This window comes from Bos javanicus, chromosome 16 (assembly GCF_032452875.1).
Source record: "Bos javanicus breed banteng chromosome 16, ARS-OSU_banteng_1.0, whole genome shotgun sequence".
Classification (NCBI taxonomy): Eukaryota; Metazoa; Chordata; class Mammalia; order Artiodactyla; family Bovidae; genus Bos; species Bos javanicus.
The window spans coordinates 13,911,040-13,931,781 of NC_083883.1; the positions used below are offsets into that span (position 1 = coordinate 13,911,040).

A 20,742-nucleotide genomic window follows, 5' to 3' on the forward strand; every position below is an offset into this window, starting at 1 on the left:
ATTTCATCTTTGACCCATTTGCTATTCAAGAGTGTAGTGTTTAATCTTCACATATCTGTGAATTTTTCAGTTTTTCTCTTGTTATCTATTTCTAATTTTATACTATATGGTTGGAAAAGATACTTAGTAAAATTTTAATCTTTTAAAATTTGCTGAGACTTGTTTTGTGACCCAAGATATGTTCTATGCTGAAGAGTGCTTCATGTTTGTTTCAGAAAAATGTAAATTCTGCTCCCATTGGATGGAATATTCTATATATGTGCCTCAGATCAATTTGATCTAAAGCCATCAGTTCTTCTCTGCTAAGCCTTAATTATTATCCAACTCTTACATCCATATATGACTCTTTTATAATTATAAACTGACCTTCTTTATCTCTTGTTATAGTTTTTGAATGTATTTTGAATAAAATATAGTTATATTTTTGATATATAGTTATATCAAAACTTTGATATATTTTGAATAAAATATATCTTGTTTGGTGCAAGTATAGCTATTTCTGCTCTGTTTTGGTTTTTATTCACATAGAATTAATTTTTCTACCCATTTACTTTGATCCTCTGTGTGTCCTTGAAATTGAAACAAGTACTTGTAGGTAGCACCTGCTGGGCCTTTTAAAAAAAATTATTTTTAATTGGAGGATGATTGCTTGTGTTGGTTTCTGCTGTACAATGAAGTGAATCAACAATGCTGTGTTGATTTCTGCTGTATAGTAAAGTGAATCAGCTATATGTATAGATATATTCTCTCCATCTTGGACCTCCTTCCCACTCCACTCCCCATCCCACCCCTCTAGGTCATCAAAAAGCATTGAGCTGAGCTTCCTGTGTGCAGGTTCCCATTAGCTATCTATTTTACACATGGAAGTGTATATCTCCCAGTTTCTCCTGCCCTCCTCTTCCCACCCTGCCCCTTTCCATATCAACATGTCCATTCTCTATGTCTGTGTCTATATTCCAGCCTTAGAACAAGGTTCATCTCTACTATTTCTCTTGTTTCCACATATATGCATTAATATACAATATTTGTTTTTCTCTTTCTGATTTACTTCACTCTATATGACAGATTTTGGTTCCATCCAGGTCTCTACAGCTAATTATATTCCTTTTTTATGACTGAGTAATGCTCCATTGTGTATATGTATCATAACTTCTTATTCATCTGTCAGTGGACACCTAGGTTGCTTCAGTGTCTTGGCTATTGAAAATAGTGCTTCAGTGAACATTGGGGTACATGTGTGTGTGTGTGTGTGTTTAATTACATGTGTATTTGGCTTTGTTGATTCTTAATTGCTGCACATGAGGATCTTCCTTGTTCCGTGCAGGATCTTCACTTGCAGTCAGGGAACTGTCTAGTATATCAAGTGGGACCCCAGAGCATCTGGTACTTATAGTACATGGGCCTAGTTACTCCATGACAGGTGGGATCTTAGTTCCCCAACCAGGAATTGAACCTTCATTCCCTGCATTGGAAGGCAAATTCTTAACCACTGGACCACCAGGGAAGTCCCTACATGTGTCCTTTCGAATTACAATATTCTCAGACTGTATGCCTACTAGTGGAATTGCTGAGTCATATGGTAGTTGTATTTCTTGTTTTTTAAGGAAACTACTTTGATCCTCTCTATGTCCTTGCAGTTAAAGCATATTATAAGGCAGCGTATGTTGGACTTTATTTTTTTAAAATCCATCAGTCCCTTTATCCCTTTTGGTTGGATCATTGAATTCATTTATATTTAAAGTAATTATTGATCGGTAAGGACTTGCTACTACCATCTAGGTAATTGTTTTCTGGCTGTTTTGTGATTCCCCTCTTCCTTTCTTGCTGTAATGTTTTGTAAATGATAACTTTTATAGAGAAAAAGCTGCCTTAAAACTCGACAAGCAAAAAACAAAGATCATGGCATCCAGTCCCATTACTTCATGGTGAACAGATGGGGAAACAATGGAAAGAGTAACAGACTTTATTTTCTTGGGCTCCAAAATCACTGCGGATGGTGACTGCAACCATGAAATTAAAGACACTTGCTCCTTGGAAGGAAAGCTATGACCAACATAGACAGCATATTAAAAAGCAGAGACATTACTTTGCTGACAAAGGTCTGTCTAGTCAAAGCTGTGGTTTTTCCAGTAGTCATGCATGGATGTGAGAGCTAAACTATAAAGAAGGCTGAATAGTGGAGAATTGGTGCTTTTGAACTGTGGTGTTGGAGAAGACTCTTGAGAGTCCCGTGAACTGCAAGGGGATCAAACTAGTCAATCCTAAAGGAAATCATCCCTGAATATTCATCAGAAGGACTGATGCTAGAGTTGAAGCTCCAATACTTTGGCCACCTAATGAGAAGAGCTGACTCATTAGAAAAGACCCTGATCCTGGGAAAGATTGAAGGTAGGAGGAGAAGGGGACAACAGAGGATGAGGTGGTTAGATGGCATCACCGACTCAATGGACATGATTTTGAGCAAGCTCCAGGAGTTCATGATGGACAGAGAAGCCTGGTGTGCTGGGGTCACAAAGAGTCAGACATGACTGAGTCACTAAGCAACAACAATAGTTGTACATCCTTCTGTTTATCTTGTGTGTGTCTACTGAAAGCTTTTACTTTATCAGTTCAGTTCAGTCACTCAGTCATGTCTGACTCTTTGCGACCCCATGAATCACAACACGCCAGGCCTCCCTGTAGCAATCAGTGCAAAGAAATAGAGGAAAACAACAGAATGGGAAAGACTAGAGATCTCTTCAAGAAAATTAGAGATACCAAGGGAACATTTCATGCAAAGATGGGCTCGATAACGGGCAGAAATGGTAGGGACCTAATAGAAGCAGAAGATATTAAGAAGAGGTGGCAAGAATACACAGAAGAACTGTACAAAAAAGATCTTCACAACCCAGATAATCACGATGGTGTGATCACTGACCTAGAGCCAGACATCCTGGAATGTGAAGTCAAGTGAGCCTTAGATAGCATCACTATGAACAAAGCTACTGGAGGTGATGGGATTCCAGTGGAGCTATTTCAAATCCTGAAAGATGATGCTGTGAAAGTGCTGCACTCAATATGCCAGCAAATTTGGAAAACTCAGCAGTGGCTACAGGACTGGAAAATGTCAGTTTTCATTCCAATACCAAAGAAAGACAATGCCAAAGAATGCTCAAACTATCGCACAATTGCACTCATCTCACACGCTAGTAAAGTAATGCTCAAAATTCTCCAAGCCAGGCTTCAGCAATACATGAACTGTGAACTTCCAGATGTTCAAGCTGGTTTTAGAAAAGGCAGAGGAAGCAGAGATCAAATTGCCAACATCTGCTGGATCATGGAAAAAGCAAGAGAGTTCCAGAAAAACATCTATTTCACTTCATAGCTACCCTGAAACTTACTTGAAATATGTTATGGAAGTAAGTCTTTTAAAGCTGATAACAATTTAACTCTACCTTTTATTTTCTTCACATGTTTATTAGTATTTGGTGTCACACGTTCCATCTTTTTGAGTTGTATATTCATTAACAAAGGATTACAGCTATACTTATTTTTAATGCTCCTGTCCTTTTAAATTTATGTTAGAAAACACCACCATTAATACACCACCATATTATTGTAGTATAATATTCAGATATGACTATATACTTGCCTTTACCTGTGTGTTTTTAATGTTCATATGATGTCATGTTACTAGTTAGCATTCTTTCATTTCAGCTTAAAGAACCCTTTTTAAGCATTTCTTAGGTGGTCTGATGATAATGGATTTCTTTAGCTTTTGTTTGTTTGGACAAGTCTTTAGTTTGCGATCATTTTTAAACAACTTTGCTGGGTGAAATGATGTTGGTTGGCAGTTTTTTTCTTTAAACTCCCTGAATAGATTCTCCTAATCTCTCCTGGCCTGATAAAGTCTCTACTGAGAAATCCACTGAAAACTTTAAGGAGCTTCCCTTGTATTAGAGAATTTTTTTTATCTTTTGCTTCATTAAATTCAGTTTAGACATTTTTGTTATAATGTATCTTGAAGAAAAGAAATCTTAATTATAATTTTGAAATAATGTATTAACTTCATAACCTTGGGTGTACAAATCCTACCCTAGGTTTTGGAAGATTTCAGCCATTATTTCTTTAAATAAGCTTTTTACATCTTTCTCCCTCAGAATCACATGACACAAACTTTGTTTCTTAATTGTGTTGCATAGGAGTTGCAGATTTGTTTCATTACTTTTTATTCTTTTTAATTTTTGTTCCATGTGTGTGTATGTGAGTGTTAGTTGCTCAGTCGTGTTCAACTCTTTGTGACCGCGTGGACTGCAGCCCACCAGGCTCCTCTGTCCATGGAATTCTCCAGGCAAGAATACTAGAGTGAGAGGCCATGCCCTTCTCTGACTTTTTAAAAATTAAGTATTTAATTTTAATTGGAATCTAATTGCTTTACAATATGGTGGTGGTTTTTGCCATATGTCAGCATGAATCAGCCATGGATGTACATGTGTCCCAACATCCTGAACCACCCTCCCATCTCCCTCCCTACCCATCCCTCTTGGTTGTCCCAGAGCACCAGCTTTGAGTGCCGTGCTTCATGCATTGAACTTGGTCATCTATTTAACATATGGTAATCTACATGTTTCAATGTTATTCTCTCAAATCAGCCAACCCCCACCTTCCACATAGTCCAAAAGTCTGTTCTTTACATCTATGTCTCTTTTCCTGTCTTGCATATAGGGTTTCTGTTACCATCTTTCTAAATTCCATATATGAATGTTAGTATACTGTATTGGTGTTTTTCTTTCTGGCCTACTTCACTATGTATATTAGGCTCCAGTTTCATCCACCTCATTAGAACTGACTTAAATGCATTCATTTTTATACCTGAGTAGTATTCCATTATGTATATGTACCACAACTTCCTTATCCATTCATCTGCTGATGGACATCTAGGTTGCTGCCATGTCGTAGCTATTGTAAACAGTGCTGCAGTGAGCATTGAGGTACATGTGTCTCTTTCAATTCTGGTTTCCTCAGTGTATATGGAGAAGGCAATGGCACCCCACTCCAGTACTCTTGCCTGGAAAATCCCATGGACAGAGGAGCCTGGTAGGCTGCAGTCCATGGGGTCGCTAAGAGTTGGGCATGACTGAGCAACTTCACTTTCACTTTTCATTTTCATGCATTGGGGAAGGAAATGGCAACCCACTCCAGTGTTCTTGCCTGGAGAATCCCAGGGACAGAGGAGCATAGTGGGCTGCCGTCTATGGGGTCGCACAGAGTCGGACACGACTGAAGCAACTTAGCAGCAGCAGCAGCAGTGTGTATGCCCAGCAGTGGGATTGCTCAATCATATGGCACTTCTATTTCCAGTTTTTGAAGGAATTTCCACACTGTTCTCCATAGTGGCTGTACTAGTTTGCATTCCCACCAACAGTGTAAGAGGGTTCCCTTTTCTCTGCACCCCCTCCAGCATTTATTGTTTGTATTACAAACAATGATGGCAGCCATTCTGACTGGCATGAGATGGTACCTCATTGTGGTTTTGATTTGCATTTATCTGATAATGAGTGATGTTGAACATCTTTTCATGCATTTGTTAGCCATCTGTATGTCTTCTTTGGATAAATGTCTGTTTAGTTCTTTGACCCAATATATGGGTCAAATTTTATATGGGTCAAGATTTATATGACCAATAAATCTTTGGTCATTTATTTTTCTGGTATTGAGCTGCATGAGCTGCTTGTATATTTTGGAGATTAATTCTTTGTCAGCTGTTTTGTTCGCTATTATTTTCTCCCATTCTGAAGGCTGTCTTTTCACCTTACTTTTAGTTTCCTTGGTTGTACAAAAGTTTTTAAGTTTAATTAGGTCCCATTAGTTTATTTTGCTTTTATTTCCATTACTCTGGGAGGTAGGTCATAGAGGATCCTGCTATGATTTGTGTCAGAGAGTGTTTTGCCTATGTTTTCCTTTAGGACTTTTATAGTTTTAGATCTTTAATCCATTTTGAGTTTATTTTTGTGTATGGTATTAGAAACTGTTCTAGTTTCATCCTTTTACAAGTGGTTGACCAGTTTTCCCAGCACCATTTGTTAAAGAAGTGGTCTTTTCTCCATTGTATATTCTTGCCTCCTTTGTCAAAAATAAGGTGTCCATAGGTGTGTGGATTTATCTCTGGGCTTTCTATTTTGTTCAGGTGATCTATATTTCTGTCTTTGCCAGTACCATCCTGTTTTGATGACTACAGCTTTGTAGTATACCCTGAAGTCAGGCAGGTTGATTCCTCCAGCTCCATTCTTTCTCAAGATTGCTTTGGCTATTCGAGGTTTTTTGTATTTCCATACAAATTGTGAAATTATTTGTTCTAGTTCTCTGAAAAATACCATTGGTAGCTTGATAGGGATTGCATTGAGTCAATAGATTGCTCTGGGTAGTATACTGATTCTCACCTTATTGATTCTTCTGGTCCATGAACATGGTATATAGTTTTCTATATATAGGTCTTTTGTTTCTTTAGGTAAATTTATTCCTAAGTATTTTATTCTTTTCATTGCAGTGGTTAATGGGATTGTTACCTTAATTTCTCTTTCTGTTTTCTCATTGTTAGTGTATAGGAATGGAAGGGATTCCTGTGTATTAGTTTTATATCATGCAACTTTACTATATTCATTGATTAGTTCTAGAAATTTTCTGGTGGTCTCTTAAGGATTTTCTACATAGAGTATCATGTCATCTGCAAACAGTGAGAGTTTTACTTCTTTTTTTCCAATCTGGATTCCCTTTATTTCTTTTTCTTCTCTGATTGCTGTGGCTAGGACTTCTAAAACTATGTTGAATAGTAGTGGTGAGAGTACATACCCTTGTCTGGTTCCTGACTGTAAATGAAATGAGGGTGAACTACATGATTCTGAATAATCAACAGATTATGGAGGAAATCAAAAAGAAAATAAAAATATGCATAGAAACAAATGAAAATGAAAACACAAGCCCCTAAAACCTATGGAATTCGGTAAAAGCAGTGCTAAAAGGGAGGTTCACAGCAATACAAGCCTACTTCAAGAAACAAGAGTAACATCAAATAAACAACCTATCCATACACTTAAAGCAACTAGAAAAAGAAGAATCCCAAAGTTAGTAGAAGGAAAGAAATCATAAATTAGAGCAGAAATAAATGAAAAAGAAATAAAGGAGACCTTAACAAAAATCAGCAAAACTAACAAGTGGTTCTTTGAGAAGGTAAATAAAGTAGACAGACTGTTTGCCAGACTCATCAAGAAAAAAAGGGAGAAGAATCACATCAATAAAATTAGAAATGAAAATTGGGAAATCACAACAGGTAACACAGAAAAGTGAAAGATCATAAGAGACTACTGTGAGCCAGTAAAATGGACAACTTGGAAAAATGGACCATTCTTAGAAAAGTATAACCTTCCAAAACTGAACCAGGAAGAAATAGAAAATATTAACAGACCCATCACAAGCATGGAACTTGAAGCTGTAATCAAAAATCTTTCAACAAACAAAAGCCTGGGATCAGATGGAGTCACAGGTGAATTCTACCAAAAATTTAAAGAAGAGCTAAACCTGTCCTCCTTAAAGTCTTCCAGAAAATTGCAGAGGAAGGTAAACTCCCAAACTCATTCTGTGAGTCTACCATCACCCTAATACCAAATCCAGACAAAGATGCCACAAAAAAAGAAAACCACAGGCCAGTATCACTGATGTACATAGGTGTGAAAATGCTCAACAAAATTCTAGCAAACAGAATCCAATAACATATTAAAAAGATCATACATCATGACCAAATGGGCTTTATCCCAGGGATGCAAGGATTCTTCAATATTTGCAAATCAATCAATGTGATACACCATATTAACAAATTGAAAGAGAAAAACCATATGATTATCTCAATAGATGCAGAGAAAGCCTTTGACAATTCAATACCCATTTATGATTAAAAAATCCCCAGAAAGCAGGCATAGAAGGAACATACCTCATCATAATAAAAGCCATAAATGACAAACCCACAGCAAACATTATCCTCAATGGCAAAAAATTGAAAACATTTCCTCTGACCATGTGAATCATCTGTCTTCCAAGTTCACTGATGCTTCTTTCAGCTTATTCTAGTCTGTAGTGAAGCTTTTTATTGAATTCTTCAGTCATTATATTTTTCAGCTCCAAAATTTCTGTTTGATTCCTTCAGTTTTTGTTATCTCTTTGTTAAATTTCTCATCTTGTTTTTGTATTGTTTCTTTAATATTGTTTAGTTATGTGTTTGTGTCTTTTTCTAACTTTCTGAGCATTTTTAGAATGATTATTGAAATTTTTTTTCTTGGGCAGGTTTTGAATCTCCATTTCTTTGGAGCCAGTTACTGGAGATTTACTGTATTTCCTTGGTTAGTTATGTGTCTCTGATTCCTTGTGATCCGTAGCTTTGTGTAGGTGTTTGCAGATTTGAAGAAGCAGTCACCACCTGTGAGTGGGAGCATGCTGGAGCATAGTATGACCTCTGAGTCTAGTGGTGAAGGGTATCAGTGTGGGAGCATGTGACTGCATTAGATCTGGGGTGGGGGCTGTTGTGGCTTATTGGCTTTAGGGCATTGTGGTTCACAGCATCAACTGCTACATAGTTTTTTTGTGCTGCAGGGGGTCTAATGATACTCAAAGGGATGTTATGGTCCAGGGAAAACCACATAAATGACTGGAATCTGTGGTACACAGAAACCCAGCTGCAGAAACCAGCTGCAAGTGCCTGTATAGTGGTAGAGGCTGATTGCAAATAGATGTAGTGGTGGGGGCCAGAGCAAGCAGCAAAGGCTGGAACCAACTGTGGGTGCACTTATGGCCACAGGGGTCCTGTACTGCTGGGTTTTGCAATAAGGGCTTGAGAGTGGAGGTTGGTGATGGGCCTAAGTCCAGCTGTGTGCACATGCACAGCTAGAAGTTTGAGTTCTGTGTGCCTGCATGGCAGTGGGGCATCAACTGTGGGGATCTAGACTGTCATCTTGCACTTGTTTAGCTGCAGAGACCTGGGGCAGCTGCTAGTGTAGGTCCTGGGCTCTGGCAGGGGTAGGAGAGGGAGGGAGCAGGCAGGGAATCAGGTACTTGGCATCAGGAAACACAAATACCTGTGGGGCAAAAGCACGCAACATCTGCAGGAGTTCATAGCATTTGTGCTCACCATCAATTTCTCAGAGACAAAGATGCTAAAGTCATAAACAAGCTCACTGGAATTGTGGTTGCTCATACTCCATGGCTGATATTGGTAGTCTCCGCTTTTCTTTGTTTCCAACCATCACTACGTATCACAGTTTTGCTGATCTCTTAACGGAGTGAATCCTAAACAGGGCCTTTCTATGGTGCTCAAAAGGCTGGAGCAACTGGTCACTCATCCCATTCTTCCTCACTCTGTGATGAGAAATGTTTCTAGTTGCATTATTTCCTCTTGGAACTGAGCACTGATAACTTGGGGGATTTGATGATGCAGGCAAAATGAAACTGCTTTTTCTTCTTTTTGTTTCACCAAATCGTTGAAGTTTCTTATAAGAACTCCAGAGCTCTCCCAGGGCTGTTTTTGTTTGTGGATAGTTGTGTAACTTTTAATTATTGATCTTTATCAGGGAATGGAGGCTGGGGTCTCCTCTTCTGTCACTCTCTCTGTTTATTCTTACAGAAAAGTGAATACATAGACATTTGTAAATAATTATGTAATTAATGTTTCTTTTCTTTTATGTGTGGCCCTATGCAATCCAAGCAGGACTGAATGGAAGATACGTTGGATATAATCTTTTGCTATGTCTATGGAATTAAAATTACTGGATTACTCTGGTATTTTGGGTTGACTTAAGAGGCAGTTCAAGCTGTAATTCAGTTGACTGTGACATTTAAAAATGCCTACTAATCAATCCTTAATGTGACCAAGAAAATAGTGATTTCTCATTATACATAGAAAAAACTTGCATCCTTTGCACTGATTTATCAAGCTAGTTGGTCTTTTTGGTCTAGTGCCTAAACTATCATTTGTAGAAAATTAGTTGTTTTTTGAAGTAGACTGTACTAACTTCTTCAAGCCACTTGGGCATTGTTTTATGTAATGAAACTGTAATTTCCAAAATGGTGAACCAAATCATTAATTCACTAAATGATACTTAGTTACCTAAAAGAACAAATAGCTTCCCAGAGATCCTAATTAACTCCCAGGGTATACTTATACATTAATAGACTAGCTTTTTATACAACTTTAGATAGGTCATCATTATATGCCCAAATTTATTTATTTCCTTAAAAATCCCTATAGTGAAAAGGTATTGAAAAGAGAAGTTATTATATGTTTAAACTTGAAAACTGCTTTACAGCCATTTTCATTATGATTATGCATGTTTGTATTAATCTCCTAATCTTACTGTGGAATAAGCTGAGGCATAAAGAGGCAACGTTACTTATCCAACTTTACATAGTGAGTCAGTAGCAAAACTAAAATTTACTTCTGCGGAGTCCTCAGTCCATTACTTTGCTCACTGAATCACTTTGCATTTCTGCTTTGTGTGAGAATTGTTTTACATTAATTAAGGGGCCCAACAATAAACATTCATTTACTCATTTTTGCTTTTTATAATGAAAAATGTTGTTGAATGCAGAAAAAAAAAAGTCTTTACTTTGGCATTCACATTAGCCCCAAAACAGCTGAACTGGATGCTTGTCAAACTTGGCAAGGGCTAAAGTCTGACATAGTAAACTCATGCCAAGTTCCATTTGAAATTAAATATACTGCCAAAGTTATAAGCTACTGAAAATTGGGACTTCACATTAATCTGCCATTCTAATATATTCCACCAGTGTCTCATAAAAATCCTTATTCTAATAAATAATATTAACATTATTATAAAACTTGTATGGTATGGTGAGTGTTAGACTTCCTGGAGATAAAGACTCTCCTAAGTCTAATCATTTAGAGACCCATTAGATTTTATTTATATTTTATGCTTTTTACTGTTGCTTTCCTCATATGCAGATTTCTCTTCTATGTTTTGACCCCATTTCTGTATTTAAATCTAGTTTTACTAGAACTCTTGCTTTCATTTCATTTTGGGGTAAAATGCTTTAGAAATATCTGGGTATTTCTTTTTTTTTTTTTGAGTAACTCCATGTATGTATGGATTTATGGCATATGCCTATTCACACTGTTGAAAAGGATGAGATAGTTGGATGGCATCACCAACTTGATGGACATGAATTTGACCAAGCTCTGGGAGTTGATGATGGACAGGGAAGCCTGGAGTGCTGTGGTCCATGGGGTCACAAAGAGTCAGAGATGACTGAGCAACTGAACTTAACTGATGGCATATGCATTGCTGTCCAAAAAAGGTAAAATTTAACAAGAGTCTCCTTTCCCTGAATGTTTTCTTTTTTCTTCTTTTTATTACAAGAAAGCAAGTTTTCACTTGAAACTCTCCTTAGAAATACAAAAGGGCTGATTGAATATAAGCACTGTATTTGCCAAGAATTTTCAAACCAGAGGGTTTCCCTGATACCTCAGTTGGTAAAGAATCCACCTGCAATGCAGAAGACTCAGGTTTGATCCCAGGGTTGGGAAGATCCCCTGGAGAAGGGAAAGGCTACCCACTCCAGTATTCTGGCCTGGAGAATTCAATGGACTGTATAGTCCATGGGATCGAAAAGAGTCTGACACGATTGAGTGACTTTCACTTTCTCTTTAAAACCAGAATACACTGCTTGTATACTTTTGGAAAAAATTTAAAGCTTGAAATGTAAGGACATGTTAAAGTGGTGTTGTTCTAATATCAGTTAAACTGCTTCAGATAGGTTATCTGGCTGATGTAGTCAATTACTCAGTGACTAAGGAAGCTTAATGTCTTGCCCTTCTTCTAGCCAACACACTCTCACTTGAGGTCCTGTAGCAGACATTAGGAGTCATTGAGGATTATCCCTTTCCCTCAGTGCTAAGACTTCTAATTCTTCCCCTGAATGTTTCTTGATTCCTTTCCTTCCTCTCTATTTCTACTGCAATTTCCATTTTCTTAATCAAAATCTCACCTTGATTGCTACAGCAGATGTGATCTTCTTGCTTCTGTACACATTTCCCTCCAGTATAATCTTTTCATGCTTCTGAAAGGGTGATCTTTTAAATAGGAAAACTCTGATTATATCTCTACCTTGATTAAAATCCTCCCAGAGTCCCTTCCTACTTTCATGGTAAAAATCTAAACACCTAACTCTTCTGTATGAGACCTTGCACTGTAGTTAGTGTCCTGACACACTCCTGTTTTAAATTTCATATTAAAACTCCCTGTGGCTCTTGTAGCTCCTGTAATCTACTTTTAAATTATCCTCCTGTTGTTATCTGATTAATTTACATCTGTCTTTCATGATCAAACAGAAACATTTGTCCTCAAGGATGACTCCTCTCTGTTCACCCCTGGCCTTGGTAAGTGCCTTTCTCTCTAGGAGTGTTCACATCACTGCAGTCAACACACTAGAAGTGTCTTGCACACCAGCTGCCTCCTTCATTAGATTGTGTGGTCTCTGAGGAAAGGGAATTTTTATTCTGCTCTGTAACCTTTGTCTCCTATGGTACTTGGTACCTGGTAGGTACTCAATATCGTTTTGTTGAATGAATGAATGAATGAACCAATCTTTTTCCTCTGTGCATTCCCCACCCTTAAGTTCAGTGTTCCTTCAACATCACTTGTGCTCAGCTGCTCGGTCGTGTCCAACTCTTTGTGACCCCATGGACTGTAGCCCACCATTTTCTTGGCAAGAATATTGGAGTAGGGTGCCATGCCCTCCTCCAAGGGGATCTCTAGCCCAACCCAGGGATAGAACCTAGGTCTCCCACATTGTAGGTGGATTCTTTACCATATGAACCACCAGAGAAGCCTTTAACCAGATTCAAAACAAAACTTTATGTGCTTCTTTGTGACACTTTATAAAATGAAATTATCAGAAAATAATGAGGTGTATCATAAGCAATACTTATTTTAGAGCAAATTATTTGGTGGATTCTCTTCCAAGAACTTTATAAACATTATCTCACCTAATAATTACACAGATCCCTGTAAAAAAGGTATCATTAATAACACCAATTTACAAATGGAAAGCAGACTAGAGCTTCAGAAGGCTAAGTAGCTTATCTGATCATCTTCTAGCTAGAAAGAAGCATAATCCATATTTTATTTCAAGCTATCTAATTATAAAAGCTGTTCTTCTAAGAGCTATATTATACTTATTTTATCCTAAAATCTCCTAGTTTCATCTTTCTATTATTAAAAGTATTGGTGTAGACACAATATAGTTGGAAAAATCACTAAAAAAAATTGAAAATAGACCTTTGGCATAATGAAGGTAGCTTTCATTTCATGTATTTTATGATTAGTTATTTACAGGGCATGGAGAGGGGACAGTGCTTAAAAGCAACTTATTTGTTTGATATTTGTTTCTTATTTTTTTATTCTTCTGTTTTGTAGAATAGACTTGCTTTGTCTTAAGTCTTTGTCCAGTCCCTGTCTTGGAGACTTCTTTAAATGTAAGTTTTCAAAACTCTGAAAGAGGAAAGAAGCTGTTGAAAGAATCAGAATGGGATCAGTTGAAGTTTTAGCATTCTATTTTTGTCTTCAGGGGTATCAACAGCCCTGCTTTCCTCTCATGGTGGTTTGAAAGGTTACTTTTTAAGCTAGTTGCATGGCCATGGAGTGTAATAAATGTTAGAAGCACTTTATGACAGTAAAATCTTTTCTGTTCCTTGTTGACATTAGCAGCAGAGATTGTTACCAAGAAGCATTGAGAGGAAATGGGAAAATGATAACAATGATAAACACTGTCTTGGGGGATAGGGGAGCTACACAGTCAATTTAATTCATTTTTACTGACTCAGGCAGGCCCCTCTGGCTAAAATGGCTGGAAGACAATATGTTCTCTGGGATGGAGCAGAGATGGGGAGGAGGCAGGAGACTTTCTCCCATCATGAACACTTGCACATGACCTCCAAGAAGATTTCTTTCCAGCCTTCTGACAGCTGTTCTGATAATCCCCTGTACAAATCATTCATACATTTCAGGTAAACTTTTTGCATATTAGTTTTCTACCATATGCATAGGGTAGAGTTGCCAGATAAATGAAAATAGAGGGCACCCAGTTCAATTTGAATTTCTGATAACAGATATACTTTATTTTTTTAGTATTATTGAAAAAGCAAGAGAGTTCCAGAAAAACATCTATTTCTGCTTTATTGACTATGCCAAAGCCTTTGACTGTGTGGATCACAATAAACTGTGAAAAATTCTGAAAGAGATGGGAATACCAGACCACCTGACCTACCGCTTGAGAAACCTGTATGCAGGTCAGGAAGCCACAGTTAGAAACTGGACATGGAACAACAGACTGGTTCCAGATAGGAAAAGGAGTTCGTCAAGGCTATATATTGTCACCCTGTTTATTTAACTTACATGCAGAGTACATCATGAGAAACGCTGGACTGGAAGAAACACAAGCTGGAATCAAGATTGCCAGGAGAAATATCAATAACCTCAGATATGCAGATGACACCACCCTTCTGGCAGAAAGTGAAGAGGAACTCAAAAGCCTCTTGATGAAAGTGAAAGTGGAGAGTGAAAAAGTTGGCTTAAAACTCAACATTCAGAAAAGGAAGATCATGGCATCCGGTCCCATCACTTCATGGGAAATAGATGGGGAAACAGTGGAAACAGTGCCAGAGTTTATTTTTCTGGGCTCCAAAATCACTGCAGATGGTGAATGCAGCCATGAAATGAAAAGACGCTTACTCCTTGGAAGGAAAGTTATGACCAACCTAGATAGCATATTCAAAAGCAGAGACATTACTTTGCCAACAAAGATCCGTCTAAGTCAAGGCTATGGTTTTTCCTGTGGTCATGTATGGATGAGAGTGTTGGACTGTGAAGAAGGCTGAGCGCCAAAGAATTGATGCTTTTGAAGTGTGGTGTTGGAGAAGACTCTTGAGAGTCCCTTGGACTGCAAGGAGATCCAACCAGTCCATTCTGAAGGAGATCAGCCCTGGGATTTCTTTGGAAGGAATGATGCTACAGCTGAAACTCCAGTACTTTGGCCACCTCATGCGAAGAGTTGACTCATTGGAAAAGACTCTGATGCTGGGAGGGATTGGGGGCAGGAGGAGAAGGGGACGACAGAGGATGAGATGACTGGATGGCATCACTGACTCGATGGATGTGAGTCTGGGTGAACTCCGGGAGTTGGTGATGGACAGGGAGGCCTGGTGTGCTGTGATTCATGGGATCGCAAAGAGTTGGACATGACTGAGCGACTGAACTGAACTGAACTGATGGCCCCTACAGTATTTACACTAAAAAAAGTATCATTTATATGAAAGTTAAATTTAACTGGTTGTCCTGTATTTTGTTTGACAATCTTAGTCTAGGAGTTCTTTCAGTTTCTTATGTAGAATTACCGTCAGTTTCTGTGAGGACGCACAACACAAAAGAAAGGAAAATATGTATGTGAGGGATTTGAAATCTTTTTAAATTTTTACAATTCAGTTTTGAGATTTGAATGCAATTGTGATAAATGGCATTTTACCACTTAGTTTTATTTACTTATAAATTAAAAAGTATCAATAAACTTTGCATTTTCTATAGAAGTTCGTCTTGATATGCTTTGTTACTGAGTAATACAAAGTAAATCATAAGTTCTATTAAATATATGAAAAATTCAGCACACTTAGAGAATGGCGCCTATTGAGACTTCACTTTACATGGAGCACCGCTGAGTGGGTATTTCAGATGCACTACCAAGAAGATGACATAAAGCGTTAGTTGGACTTAGTCTGTTAAAAATTTACCTTTTATATCCTAAAAGGACTTGTTTGTTTTGGGAATTTATGTAAACAGCCCAGTTATTGTTTGACAGTTGTGGAACTCAAGACTAGTTTAAATCCTTTGGAGATCTTAAGAACTAATATTATGATATGTACCTACTGTCCATTCAGTAATAAACAGCTCTACATAAAACAAAACCAAACTATAAAATAACAGTAGCAATATCCAAATGTCTGTCACATATGTAGAAATATCAAATTATTTCACACTGATTCAAAATAATTAATTTTGGTCCCTCGATATTTCTGGTGTCCTAGGCATATGCCTTGCTATTATACAATCTACCATTGCTGTTATTTGCATTATGAAATAAACTAACTTTTTAATAGTTTAAAAATATCAAAATGATTCAGAACAAGTTATAAATTATACTTATTCATAATTAAATTAGCTCTTCACTGTTAATTATTTGTGGTTACTCTTTCCTGTGCCTGCTTACCTAAGCTGGAAGTACATTTTCCAGAATTCCCTTCCCTGTGGGCATTGTGCAAGACATTTTATACAAGATCTGGGAGGCAGACCTTAAGCTCTGAAGATTGATGTAGGTCCCCAATCAGTGTGGAAACTCGTTTATCTTGTTTCTGTTCTCCTAGCTCATGTTGATAGAGTGGGGTAACAGGGTACCCTCAGTCTCTTCTGCTCCCACATCTCCTGCTTCCTTGAGTTACAGGCCAAGCACAGAGCCAAGTACCTTGCTCTCCTGCAGCCGTCATGGCATCGGGGTTGTAGATGGTGAGAGATGCCATAAATTCTGCTTTGTCCTTGTGTGTTCCTGATGGATTCTGATTTGTTCCTGCAGGTCTTAGCTTTTCCAGTTTATTTCCTAGCTGCTAGTCTGTCTGACTTATAGCCAGAGCAACAGACAGTAACCTGCATAGATTGATCTACCAGCTCACAATGTCTTGTGGTCTAACTCCTGTAATATTGTATATCAGTATTCAGATCACTTTTTCTGTGTTTGCTTTTCTGATGGAACTCTGATACCTAGTTCTTTTTTTTTTTTTTTTTTGGTTGTGATATTTATTTTATTTTTTTTTAAATTTTATTTTATTTTTAAACTTTACAATATTGTATTAGTTTTGCCAAATATCGAAATGAATCTGCCACAGGTATACCTGTATTCCCCATCCTGAACCCTCCTCCCTCCTCCCTCCCCATACCCTCCCTCTGGGTCATCCCAGTGCACCAGCCCCAAGCATCCAGTATCGTGCATCGAACCTGGACTGGCGACTCGTTTCATACATGATATTATACATGTTTCAATGCCATTCTCCCAAATCTTCCCACCCTCTCCCTCTCCCACAGAGTCCATAAGACTGTTCTATACATCAGTGTCTCTTTTGCTGTCTCATACACAGGGTTATTGTTACCATCTTTCTAAATTCCATATATATGCATTAGTATACTGTATTGGTGTTTTTCTTTCTGGCTTACTTCACTCTGTATAATAGGCTCCAGTTTCATCCACCTCATTAGAACTGATTCAAATGTATTCTTTTTCATGGCTGAGTAATACTCCATTATGTATATGTACCACAGCTTTCTTATCCATTCATTTGCTGATGGGCATCTAGGTTGCTTCCATGTCCTGGCTATTATAAACAGTGCTGTGATGAACACTGGGGTACACGTGTCTCTTTCCCTTCTGGTTTCCTCAGTGTGTATGCCCAGCAGTGGGATTGCTGGATCATAAGGCAGTTCTATTTCCAGTTTTTTAAGGAATCTCCACACTGTTCTCCATAGTGGCTGTGATACCTAGTTCTTAATCAGATTAATTGGCTATGTTTAGATAGGATTTGTTGTTACAATGTCTATCCGAAGTCGTCATCTCCTACCCCTTCCTGGTTCCGCACTTTTTCCCCCCTCTAGATTCCTAAGTTTCCTGATGACCCATGCTTCATTTTACAGCAGGACCATCAGTAGCAAAGTGTGACTTTTGGGATCAGAACTGGATAAAAATAAATAGCAGTCTATTTTAACTTCTGTATTTGTGGTTGTTTTATTAAAGAATTTGTTTAAATCCTGGTGTTAACTTTTGCCTCAGTGTCTTTTGAGATTGTAGAAATAAAACTTTATATTGTAATTTTATTTAAAAAACTCACAATAGTATGACTTAAGAATAATATATATCCCCAATAGATTAAACTACATAATATATACTCATCACCTAATGTGTCTTCACTAAGCTACTGTTAAAATAAAGCTGCTGCTGCTACTGCTGCTAAGTCGCTTCAGTCGTGTCCGACTCTGTGCGACCCCATAGACGGCAGCTCCACCGTCCCTGGGATTCTCCAGGCAAGAACACTGGAGTGGGTTGCCATTTCCTTCTCCAATGCATGAAAGTGAAAAGTGAAAGTGAAGTTGCTCAGTCGTGACCCCATGGACTGCAGCCCACCAGACTCCTCTGTCCATGGGATTTTCCAGGCAAGAGTACTAGAGTGGGGTGCCGTTGCCTTTTCCGAAAATAAAGCTACAGACCCAAAATGACGTCACTCATGCTAAAGCCAATGGTACAAATCCTAGCTTTAACACCTGATCTAATTGCAGTTTCTGTCTTTCCCAGAAATATAATTTAACCAGACTGAAAGTTTCTGGTCAACACCAGTGAGATAATCTGTCATGTAAGCCCTCCTCATCCACCCAGAGGAAGAAGAGGCAATCTTCATGATAAAATTCTGTGATTCTTTTCCCCCTAAAAAGAAGTTGCCCTGGCTCAAAAGTTGCCTGTTTTCTTTTTATTAATACCTTCTTGACCTATCTTCTTGCATATGAACCTTTCCATTTCCTACAACCCCTCAAGAACCCTTTTAGTTGCTAGATAGAATGCTAATTCCTCAGTCATTTAATAAAGCCAATTTTATCTTCAAATTTCCTTGGTTAAATTTGTGTTATTAACACTACAAATGATATGTAAGCAATACAAAAGTAAAAATTATACATTTTTCAGGTGATGTTTTGTTTCCAGGAAGAGCTTTTCTTAATTTTTTTTTTTTCCCCTTTACCCATTTTTGCTTCAGAGCTGGATAAAACCTGTCCCTCATTTTGTAACAGATGCTGCTTGGTCAGGATATTGTGTGACCTCATTCTTGCCCTTGGTTACCAGGCAACAGTGACATAGCCGAGCCCTTCAAACTGCTGAGTTCTTTCCTGACTTGACTTTGATGTATCAAAGTCTGATTTTAGTTCCTGTACCAGTAGGAGACTCTTCTCTGATTCTAAGATTCTCCTTCAGCTAATAACAACATATTATTCATTGTTTTTTGAATATTCCTTGTTTTTTTAAATATATATAGCAGTTTAATATATTTGAAGTATTAACTTTTATTTTTCAGTTTTTTTTTTTTTTTTTACATATACACACTTCCATCCCAGCCAGGTCCTTTGTGGCCAGTACTCTTAGAAAATTATGTCACAGCAACAAAAAGTTATAAAAAGGGAATTCTTTAATTTCAAGTGTCAAAAGATGAGATAAGAAACTTGATGTTTCAATGGATGCCAGCAAGGACAAATGCATCAAAAAATCAAACGTTCCAGTTTCCCCATGATGCCTTCGAAATGCATAAATGTCTTGAATTTGGACCCAACTTAAAGGAGAGAGGAGATGAAACATGAATATGGAGTCATTGGAACAAATTTGGTATGGAGGCTGGGAAAATCCACGTGTGTTAGACTAGCCACACTGCCAACAGTACACTAACATCAGTGTATTGATTACTGGCAGGAAGAAGTAAAAAGGGTATAGAAGAAGTAAAGGAGTAGCCCAAGAGGCCAAAAATTAATCTTACCTATTATTAAAATTTGCCTGTCATATATCAAGCTTGAATATTATAAAATCCTATATTTTCAGAAAGTTAAAAAATAAAAATAATAAACAATAAACAAAATTGCTACTATTTGATGAGTGTCTTCCATGTCCTGGACATGCATTAGATGCTTTATATACATGTTCATTAGTGATTTAACCGGAGAAGGCAATGGCACCCCACTCCAGTACTCTTGCCTGGAAAATCCCATGGATGGAGGAGCCTGGAAGGCTGCAGTCCATGGGGTCGCTGAGCGTCGGACACGACTGAGAGACTTCCCTTTCACTTTTCACTTTCATGCATTGGAGAAGGAAATGGCAACCCACTCCAGTGTTCTTGCCTGGAGAATCCAAGGGATGGGGGAGCCTGGTGGGCTGCGGTCTATGGGGTCGCTCAGAGTCAGACACCACTGAAGCGACTTAGCAGCAGCAGCAGTGATTTAACAGCACTACAGAAAAATGCATCCCGTTTTATAAATGAGAGCACTGAGTTCATAGAGGTGATAACAACTCGCCAAAGATCATATAGATGACAATTGGCAAATATAAGATTCTGCCAGGGCTTGTCTGAATTCAAAACAAATTTTCTCTTTAATGTGCTACTGTTCAAAAACAAGTTCTCCTAAAGTGCACATTTATTTAATCAAAAAGAACTATAATTATTTTTCTTAATTTGTGTAGTAAGCATTTATTGAGCACCATCTTCATGTAAAATTTTGGGCCATATAGGAGTTTATAAAAATTGAAAAACTGATGTAATAATTGTCTCAAATTATATTTACAGTTGTAGAAAAATAATAACTGTCCTCAAATTATAATTACAATGCACTGATGCTTCTTATTAAAATATAACCTGTAAATCCAATTATCTGCAATATATGGGAAGGACTGATGCTGAAGCTGAAACTCCAGTACTTTGGCCACTTGATGCAAAGAACTGACTCATTGGAAAAGATCCTGATGCTGGAAAAGATTGAAGGCAGGAGGAGAAGGGGACGACAGAGGATGAGATGGTTGGATGGCATCACCGACTCGATGGACATGAGTTTGAGCATGATCTGGGAGTTGGTGATGAACAGG

General features: G+C 37.9%; 2 long non-coding RNA genes across 3 annotated transcripts in view; both read left to right on the plus strand.

Moving 5' to 3' along the window:
• LOC133227575 (uncharacterized) overlaps positions 1-20,742 on the plus strand; it is a 179,648-nt gene that overhangs the window by 123,502 nt on the left and 35,404 nt on the right. The gene's annotated exons all lie outside the window — the stretch shown is intronic.
• Positions 8,193-16,127, plus strand: LOC133227573 (uncharacterized). The gene is made up of 3 exons (XR_009729876.1): positions 8,193-13,516; positions 13,865-14,047; positions 14,169-16,127. It is a non-coding gene; the product is annotated as an uncharacterized LOC133227573 (long non-coding RNA).